At 39.7% G+C, this 10,837-nt stretch overlaps 1 long non-coding RNA gene across 1 annotated transcript; it reads right to left on the bottom strand.

The window, feature by feature from the left end:
* Nucleotides 1–1,222: 1,222 nt before the first annotated feature.
* Nucleotides 1,223–2,129, bottom strand: LOC120059081. Its single transcript, XR_005478102.1, has 4 exons — nucleotides 2,012–2,129; nucleotides 1,734–1,889; nucleotides 1,484–1,571; nucleotides 1,223–1,369 (listed from the first exon to the last, which is right to left on the bottom strand). It is a non-coding gene; the product is annotated as an uncharacterized LOC120059081 (long non-coding RNA).
* Nucleotides 2,130–10,837: the final 8,708 nt, after the last annotated feature.

The following is a 10,837-nucleotide window of genomic DNA, read 5'->3' as shown; positions in this document are numbered from 1 at the left end:
ATTCTGGACAATGTTTTGTAGTACAATAGCTTGTTCTATATTCTTGTATCATATCATTGGTCTTAGCATTGATGACTTGATAAAGTAATATACCTCATACATTTGCTTATAAATATGTTTGAAATTCTTTTAACTCATAAAAACTATTCCGTACACATTTAGAAAACCTTGAAGGTGTGCCTCACCGTTTCCAGTTCCCACAGACAGCATTGATATTTCCTGATCTGGAGATGCCTATCAAATGGAATCAGAAATTAGTCAAACACATTAGGCCTGTTTCCCAGACAGAGATTACACTCAGTCCTGGACTAACATGCTGACGACACCGACCGCATTGTGTACGCGAGCGTTGCAAAATAAATGTACACTTTATTCAATAATTTAATCCAAACTTTGTTCTATTTTAAACGCCTGATGCGCTGCAAGTCCCACCTCTCCCATCTCCTCATTGGTTTTAAGGAGTACATACCCAGGTGGGAGATGAACGAGGTCCACACTCCAGTCCAGTTGGTTGCAGTAACGCACCTTAAAGTTGGTTGCCAACGCCATATAAAATCCACAGAAGACTGAACTAGGAGAGATTCCTAGAAACTAACTAGGTTCCCCCTTTCATCCGTGGATTAATTGTTGGAGTAGAGAACACACGATTTGTGTGACTCAAAATGGATCGATATTCTACAAAGCTAGCTAGCTAATGGCCATGAATGTCTCATATGTTTCGACTTGACCCCAATTTAATATATAGTTGTTGGTTCAGAGTTTGTTTTGATGTTTAAACCTGCATGTCCTGATCGCGTCTGGTGTGGATTGACCAAATCACGCACGCATGTGGCAGGTGTAGTCAACATGTAAGAACATGTTCAATGGAGATTCCATTTAAAGCGCTTTTTAGTCCAATCAATGTCCGGGAACCTGGCCCATTAAATTCGAATGTCACAGCCAGAAGAGTTGACTTAGTAATACAATGTGAGGAAAGATATTCATAGATTTCTAAACATACCTGTGTAGGTATTTGAGAGCCTATAAAAAAGACAGATGTCCAATATTGTAATAAACATACCATGTAACCATGACGATAACAAACAGTAGTAATCTACACTATGAGAAGTAGAACATGTAGCATTCACAGAGTATACTGAATATCACAGGCAATGAACACAATGAATGGTACAAATACAATTCCAGTCATCTTACCTAAGGTTTTTATAATTCTCTTTGTCTCGTTTTACATAAACAAACACCAGCTATCGTGCCTATCTGGAAAAAACATATGAGAACACCAGCTATGATTCCAGCTGTGGGAAGTGAAGCTACTCCGCATTCTGAATCCGACCAAGGAGTTCCTGGTTTTATTTCCAAGAATTCACATCTGTTAAAGACAGAAATCGAGGTATGTTTTTTAAAGTTTCTATTTGAGTATATTAATGTATTTATTTCTTCAGGGGAATAACCTTTTGAACTAACTAATCATGTTCACACTTACTCTGTGTGTTGTTGACAAGATGTTAATGATCCATTTGAATAAGTTTTACCAGGGCAGTCAGCACACACAGTATCTGTAGATGTTGTTCCTGCACAAATAAATACATGTTGAAATGTTCATGAAAAATGAATTTGTCCCCCCATTTATTTAATTCCATTAACTGTAATGATTGTTCACACTGAAGTTAACAACTTGACTAAATTCAATTATGACAACACAACTAGTATAATGAGTGAGACAGAAAACAAACCTGTGTGGCTGATGTATTGACCAGGCAGACAGCTGCTGTGTCTCTGGGCTGCTCTACAACCATCCTTAGTTGGGTCGAGACAGTAGAACCCCTCCAGTGTCCCACAGACAGTGTCTGATGAAGGTCTACATGGCTGCTTTACCTTCAAACCCAAACCTATAGAGAAAACATGTCACTTGGTATCTGAAGCTAAATGTAAAGTCTGTTGTATTTCATTAAAACAACAGCTGATATAGTAAAGTAGCTCAGTGTTTATGCCCAGAACACAGAATTCTCACCTGGATCACATGTGGTACAGTTGTTGCATGTTGTTTTACCACTGGGCTCATCAAGGAAGGTGGAGTCAATACAGGGCACACAGGAAGGTGTATATGTAGATTTAGTACAATGACTATGTACACGATATCCTGTTGAAAAGAAAACCGGAAAATAAAGTTTTGGTATTATTATTATCCTAATTATTATTGTTGTTATTATTTTAATTAACTCCTCATAAAAATACACAAGGTACTTACCAGGCCTACACATTATGCAATCTATATCACCTATTTTATAGATGAGGTGATCATATGTGGAACAGGGTTCATTGTTGAGAAGTATAAAATGTATCTGGAAATAGAGAAGAAATAAAACATCAGCATACATTACATTTAAAGATGTGACACCAAACCCAAGATAACCAGTTATCTGCAAATTCAGTCAATAAATGTTACTGAAAAGTACTTCTCTCCTCCATGTTTTATCTACAAGGTTTCAGTAAAATTTTATCTAAGACAATATAGTAGGCTAATAATAACTCTGATTCATATTTCATGGAGGAAATATTTACATTGATCATTTGTTTTTTAAACAAGACAAGCCACAAATCAGAAATGTTCACTTACAGTCCATATCAAGGTTTCAAACTGTGCCATGGTTCCTCAATCCTCTCCAACTCACTGGAAGACCCACACAGTGGATTTGTGACGTTCTTAGGAGTTTTGAGATTAACTGACCTGTGGACTTAATGTATTTTAGTACATGTACTGTATAGTAAGAATAGTTAAATTATATATAATATAATGGGGTAGCATAGGCCTACAACAAGGAAGCCATTCATCCAATCATCCAATCTCTCATTTAATTGGACCAACTTCACAGTAGTAAATAGATACGCTTTTTCAAGTATTTTGCTCGATGTCATTGATTAACCGTGGAACGATTAACCGTGGAACATAAGGTTGTAGGTTACTTCTGTAGCTTATGTCTGAATACTGTAATTTCAAATTTATTCAGTAGAGAATATTGCATTTATACATATAATCCATCTTTTCATAACCATTGCAGAATAAATAGCTTATGTAAATAGGTCAAATTAAACTAGAGATGAGCATGGTAATGTGTTGTAGTCTATGGCTACTTTGGGAATACTAACCCATCATGGCCAGAAAAGGTGAAGAATTTATGCTGCAATGATCATGGAAATTAAATAAATAATAGCCTTAGAAATAGATGCCTATTTCTAATTATTTTAAAATGCAAAGATAAACTAAATAGATTTTCTCGCCTTTCACTAAAAGCAAATGACTGCATCTTATTAACCTGTTTATTGTTATGAATAAACCTGTCTAGACATTACGCAATCATTAATCAAGATGAAAAGATGTCATTCTAAAAGTCAGGCTACAGCACCGTACGATATTTCTAAGTAAACATGTATTTATCTTACCCCAGCTTTGACCGCAATAGTATAGGGCCCTGGACTAATTTAAATTTCACTATTAGCATCTTGCCAGCAACACAAAACATTTAACTTGTTAGGGCTAGGGTCTTTTTTTCTAAATTTCCTCCTGACTGACGTGCCCAAAGTAAACTGCCTGTTACTCAGGCCCAGAAGCCAGGATATGCATATAATTGGTACCATTGGATAGAAAACACTTTGAAGTTTGTAGAAATGTTAAAATAATGTATGAGACTATAACACAATTGATTGGTAGGAGACAACCCAAAGAAAAACCAACCAGAATCTATTTTTTTTGGAGAGCCCATGCTCTTTTAATAGAAAGCTATTGAGCGTATGCAATTCTAGCTCCCAGATTGTAATTCCTATGGCTTCCACTAGATGTCAACAGTCTTTGTTCAAGGTTTCAGGCTTATAACCTGAATAATGAAGAAGAAATATGAGTTTTAGTACTGGGAGTCAAAGTTGAAAATCAGTCTTCGTGCGTGCTATAAAGAGGACGCTCACCTGCTTAATTTGTTTTTCTATTGAACATACTTCTTTCCAAATGAAATATCATAGTTTAATTACATTTTAGGTTACCTGAGGAATGATTAGAAATGTATTTTGACTTGTTGAAATAAAGTTAAGGTGTAGTTTTTCATATTCCTTTCTCTGCATGTTGAACGAGTGGATTACTAAAATCGATGGCGCCAACTAAACAGACCTTTTGGGATATAAAGAAGGATTTTATCTAACAAGACGACACTACGTGTTGTAGCTGGGACCCTTTGGATGACAAATCAGAAGAAGATTTTCAAAAAGTAAGTGAATATTTAATCGCTCTTTGTGAAGTTATGAAACCTGTGCCGGTGGAAAAATGTTGATGTGGGGCGCCGTCCTCAAACAATCGCATGGCACGCTTTCACTGTAAAGCCGACTGTAAATCGGACATTTCAGTTAGATTAACAAGAATTGAAGCTTTTAACCGACATAAGACACTTGTATGTACATAAATGTTTCATATCCATAATTTGTATGATTATTTATTTGAATTGCGCGCCCTCCAGTTTCACCGGAAGTTGTCCCGTCTAGCCTTATGCTACAGCATACAATGATATTCTAGACAATTCTGTGCTTCTGATAATGTGGCACCAGTTTGGGGAATGCCCTTTCCTGTTTCAGCATGACAATGCCCCTGTGCACAAAGCGAGATACATACAGAAATTGTTTTTTCGAGATCGGTGTGGAATAATTTGACTGGCTTGCACAGAGCCCTGACCTTAACCCCATCGAACACCTTTGGGATGAATTGGAATGCAGACTGCAAGCCAGGCTTAATCGCCTAACATCCGTGCCCGACCTCACTAAAGCTCTTGTGGCTGAATGGAAGCAAGTCCCTGCAGCAATGTTCCAACATCTAGTGGAAAGCCTTCCCAGAAGAGTGGAAACTGTTATAGCAGCAAAGGGGGGACCAACTCCATATTAATGCCCATGATTTTGGAATGAGATGTTCGATGTGTCCACATACTTTTGGTCATATATTATGTGTGTATACAGTGCATTCGGAAAGTATTCAGACCCTTCCCTTTTCCCACATTTTATATGTTACAGCCTTATTCAAAGATGGATTAAATACATGTTTTCCCTCATCAATCTACACCCAATAATGAGGGAGACCTCATGGGGGTACCACAGGGTTCAATTCTCGGGCCGACTATTTTCTCTGTATATATCAACGATGTCGCTCTTGCTGCGGGTGATTCCCTGATCCACCTCTACGCAGACGACACCATTCCGTATACATCTGGCCCTTCTTTGGACACTGTGTTAACTAACCTCCAAACGAGCTTCAATGCCATTCAACACTCCTTCCGTGGCCTCCAACTGCTCTTAAACGCTAGTAAAACCAAATGCATGCTTTTCAACCGTTCGCTGCCCGCACCCGCCCGCCCAACTAACATCACTACTCTGGACGGTTCTGACCTAGAATATGTGGACAACTATAAGTACCTAGGTGTCTGGCTAGACTGTAAACTCTCCTTCCAGACTCATATCAAACATCTCCAATCCAAAATCAAATCTAGAATCGGCTTTCTATTTCGCAATTAAGCCTCCGTCACTCACGCCGCCAAACTTACCCTAGTAAAACTGACTATCCTACCGATCCTCGACTTCGGCGATGTCATCTACAAAATAGCTTCCAATACTCTACTCAGCAAACTGGATGCAGTCTATCACAGTGCCATCCGTTTTGTTACCAAAGCCCCTTATACAAGCCACCACAGCGACCTGTATGCTCTAGTCGGCTGGCACTCGCTACATATTCGTCGCCAAACCCACTGGCTCCAGGTCATCTATAAATCTATGCTAGGTAACGCTCCCCCTTACCTCAGTTCACTGGTCATGAAAACAACACCCACCCGTAGCACGCGCTCCGCAAGTATATCTCACTGGTCATCCCCAAAGCCAGCACCCCCTTTGGCCGCCTTTCCTTCCAGTTCTCTGCTGCCAGTGACTGGAACAAATTGCAAAAATCTCTGAAGCTGGAGACTTGCATTTCCCTCACTAACTTTAAACATCAGCTATCTGAGCAGCTAACCGATCGCTGCAGCTGTACATAGTCCATCTGTAAATACCCCATCCAATCTACCTACCTCATCCCCATATTGTTTTTATTTACTTTTCTACTCTTTTGCACATCAGTATCACTACTTGCACATCATCATACATTTGAATTACTTAGCTACTATGGCCTATTTATTGCCTTACCTCCTCACGCCATTTGCACACACTGTATATAGACTTTCTTTTTTTCCTATTGTGTTATTGACTGCACGCTTGTTTATTCCATGTGTAACTCTGTGTTGTTGTTTCTGTCGCACTGCGTTGCTTTATCTTGGCCAGGTCGCAGTTGTTAGGGTTTATGCACTATAGCCCGCTAGCATATTGTTTGAAGATGAATATTGTTTTGTTAGACACACACAAACAATACAGATGTATGTGTGTAAAGACTGACCAACATTGAGTGACAGGCCATAAAAGCTGGGGACAGTCTGGAGAGGGGGGGGGGGTGCATCTCTCTAGACCAACCGGGAGGGTAGAATACTGGACAATACCATATTAGGAACTGTTTCAGTGTAGAATCGACAGACACAAGACGGATCTAATCTACCCAGCAACCAGATGTGGTCAAAGGAAAGCGCCAAGGGGCTTGGACAAGTCCGGGTGCCCCTAAAGGCGGGGCAAAGTCTAAACCGCGCCCAGCCTCTACTGTGATAGGCCAACAGACTCGTTGGAACTACGTCATCACGGTATAAGAACAGCTGTTTACGTACTTCCTGCCAGTTCCCTGCTTTACCCTGCGTGGTGATACAGCGAACCCGTATATACGAAAATTGCATTTGCCATTCATTGTTTGCGTAAATTAAACATAATTAAAGAAAGTTAGCAGACCTTGCTTTTTATTTATCCTGATACCGGATGTGTTACACGCAGCGTTCACACAGTTGTAAATGAGAAATTGTTCTCAACTAGCTTACCTGGTTAAATAAATGAGAAAAAAAATAATAATCTCAGATAAAGTATCTGAGCAAGTAAAACAGTGCCCCTCTGTCTCATTATGTGTAGGCCATGTATCTGATGCTGTCTGGAACAACAGTAATTGTCGCATTGTTAGGGCAGAGACGTGAGCATCTCATCATTATATACATAACTCTGGTTTCAGACATTTGCGAATTAGAAAGGAAAGTTGGCTTGTGCAGAGTGCACGGTTCGGATGCTGGCTTCCCCTAAAGTAAATTGTTGTTTTGCCAAAATTATATAATCACCCCTGTCTAACTAAAATAATAAAACATACAAAATGCTTATCTTTCTTAATAATCATTTGATGGAACACGCCAACCTGAGTTGTGTTAGGATTTATGTTTATGCATAATAGCCTGTTAGCATATTGTTTGAAGATGAATATTGTTTTGTTACACACACACACAAACTATACAGAGGGGTGTGTGTGTGTAGGTGTAAGGACTGACCAACACAGGCCATAAAAGCTGGGGACAGTCTGGAGAGGGGGGGGGGGGGGGGGGGTGCATCTCTCTAGACCAACCGGGAGGTTAGAATACTGGACAATACCATATTAGGAACTGTTTCAGTGTAGAATCGACAGACACAAGACGGATCTAATCTACCCAGCAACCAGATGTGGACAAAAGGAACGCGCCAAGGGGCGTGGACAAATCCGAGGGCCAGCAAAGGCGGGGCAAAGTCTAAACCACGCCCAGCCTCTACTGTGATAGGCCAACAGACGCGTTGAAACTACGTCATCACGGTATAAGAACAGCTGTTTACGTACTTCCTGCCAGTTCCCTGTTAACCCTGCGCGGTGATACAGCGAACCCGTATATACGAAAATTGCATTTGCCATTCATTGTTTGCGGTAATTAAACATAATTAAAGAAAGTTAGCAGACCTTGCTTTTTATTTATCCTGATACCGGATGTGTTACACGCAGCGTTCACATGGTGACCCCGACGTGATCCGAGTTTAAGGAACTCGCTGGACATAGAACGAGCCAGCTAAGATACCTTTACTGTCGTCGGACGGCGTTACTCACAAAGACCGGTCTACAAAAAAAAAAGGGTGAGCAGATACCTATTGTATAAATTACTAAAGTTCTGCACATTGGCATTATCCAAATTTATTTTGTGAGACGCTTGTTCGATGTAAGTTACCAAATTCCTTATATCCAATATACAAATAGTCTAAAATGCCGTGGACCAGGTAATGGCAAATGCAATTTTATTTGATCAAAATCGTTCAAAGATGCAATGTGTAAATGAAAATGTACTGAATGTATGATGTAAGTTGGGGCTTACAAGTGTAATTGAGGGTAATATCATACAATAACGAAAGTAATGTACTAGGCTGAGCCAAGTTTGTATGACGTAGGTTGGGGCCTACAGATGAGGTGAGAATGCAAATAAACGGCAATATAACAGTAATCATAGTGGCCAGGGGCCAGTTATATTGGAAATAAGATATGTTTATAGAATAAATGTAGTACATTGAGTTAAGTCGGCGTACTTATACCAAGTTTGACTGACCTGCGGGTTTTAAAGTGTTTGGGGACACAAAGTTTGTATGGAATAATTTTACCGCGCGAATTAAAGTATATTAGATATTGCAGTCGGGGCTGGTATCTTAGGGGACCCACAGTGCATAGTTGAATGTGTTGAGATTCATTTTGTTTATGTAAAAAAAAAAGAGAAAAAAAAGTGTTATACGAGAAATAAGGTATATTTTATTTATTTTAATTAATTTACACACATACGCGAGTATACGCACGGAATATATAATGTCTCCAGAAACAGAAAAGGTTTTGAGGAAGTTGAAATCTGTTCTAGAGATGGATAATGGTAAGGAGAGTAGTGAAAGCGATAGAGAGTGGAAGGAGGGGCTCCCAGTCGACGGGGAACCTGGTGGAATGTTTGGGTGAATCTAATGCCCGGGGTGGAGAGGAATGTACGAGTTTGAGAGTATGGATGTAGAAAGATTACAATGAATGATAAAGTTGATACAGCAGACGGTAGAGAGGCTAGACACGGCTAGAGTGTGGTTGTCTGAAGCCAGAAAAAGAGAGGGAGAGTTACGAAGGGGTTAACTTGCAGATGCTATGGAGAAGGCAAGATAGGGAGGCGCAGATAGGGTTGGCTGTGACGGAGAAGCATTTTTTGACTGCGGCGCGGGAGACTCGGGTTAGTATCTCAGGCTTGGTACCGAGAGACTAAAATACATTCTTGCGATATAAATTTAGCGAGGTACATGGGGTTTTAAAAAGTTGGGAGTGGAGAAAGTTGAAAAGTTGATTTTACTTTTACGATAGTTTTGGTGCAAAACTCATTTGGAGTAAGGGGTATGTTTTTGCCTAGAGGCAGGAATAAGAGTTAGTTTTGGTGTTGGATACTATATTTCAGGGTAAGTTGCTAGAGGCAAGTGAGTTGTTGTGGAATAACGTAAAACTGCGACAGTATTTGGGATACACAATAACGTTATGCAAATAAGTTTGACCGTTCAGGTACATTATTTACTGTACTTCGGGCAGTATAATTTTGATTAAGAGATGTTGATTGATGTTGTAAATTCTATTCAAGATCAAACATTAGTGATACAATGGTGATAAATTGGTTTTGGTTTATCGAAGCAATGATGTTGTGACTGAGAAGGGACAGAGAAAATGGTTTGTGTCATTTAGAGAGAAAATGCGTGCATTATAGCTTTGAGCCACTTTTCAGAAGTTGTTAAAAGTTCCAATTTAGAATTTTAAAAGTAGCTGAATATCGTCAGGGTAGTCTAAAAAGATGCTAAAAACTAGCAACAAAAATGCTAGGTGGCCATCACGGATTGTTGGCGTTTACTGGATTGTATTTTACTATAAAAATAGGAAGGTCAGAATAGTTTAATCGTAAAAGTTCATGATAGCTAATGTTAAAGGGACAGTTATAACTACTAGGTTTTGTTTGTAGTAAACGTTTGAGTTAGAGGGGGATTTCTAAATTTCCCAGCGAAAAAATATCTTCAAGGGATACACACACAAAAGTGGGGGTATGATTTCCAAAGTGACTTTTTAGGGTTGTCTGATCAACCTCCGTGAAAAGCCACTTAAAATGGAGAATATAAGGGCCTTGGCGTCTGAGTTTAAGGTAATTTGATAGAACAAAATTATGATATCAATTCGATAGATAGTAGTGAAGGTGAAAAGTCACTAGAGGGCGCCATTGGACAGTTTAAGCATATGGGCTTAAAAACACAATGAAGACTTGGTTGGTTTCAGGAACTAAGGGGCGGCACTGATAACTCTTAAAGTAGATAAGACACTTGACAGAGAATTGTTAGATTTGTGCCAGTATTGATACAAGGGCGGAGCCATGTATCAAAAGGGGGATGGAATAGGACACGTTGTGGGGTGGCCTATTAGTTAAACATTTCTGGAGATGGTTGACTAGGATAATAATGGATGACATTGTAGCTAATCAGATAGAACAGATAGAATGACAGAGGTTCTAGCAGAACACATTAAAAAAAAACTGTTAATTAACCAAACCCGTATGTCCAAGATTTTATGCTCTACAGGAGAACTACAGGAGGAGATTACCCACATGAATGGGCCAGGGGACTGGGTCTGGGTCCAATCACTAAAGAAAAAGGACTGGAAGCAGCCATGGTGGGAGAAGTCATACCAAGCACTCCTGGAGACTGCATTCGCAGTGAGAATAACTGAAAGAACTACCTGGGTTCATATCACACAATGCAGGAGGGTAGGACACACTGACACTGCCGAACAATCACAGGGGTAGGAGCAGAACCAGAACCAACAGTGTACTGGGGGCCAACTCTCTACTGAAGA

The sequence above is a fragment of the Salvelinus namaycush genome, chromosome 14, assembly GCF_016432855.1.
Source record: "Salvelinus namaycush isolate Seneca chromosome 14, SaNama_1.0, whole genome shotgun sequence".
NCBI lineage: Eukaryota > Metazoa > Chordata > Actinopteri > Salmoniformes > Salmonidae > Salvelinus > Salvelinus namaycush.
This window is presented reverse-complemented; position numbering and strand designations above follow the sequence as displayed.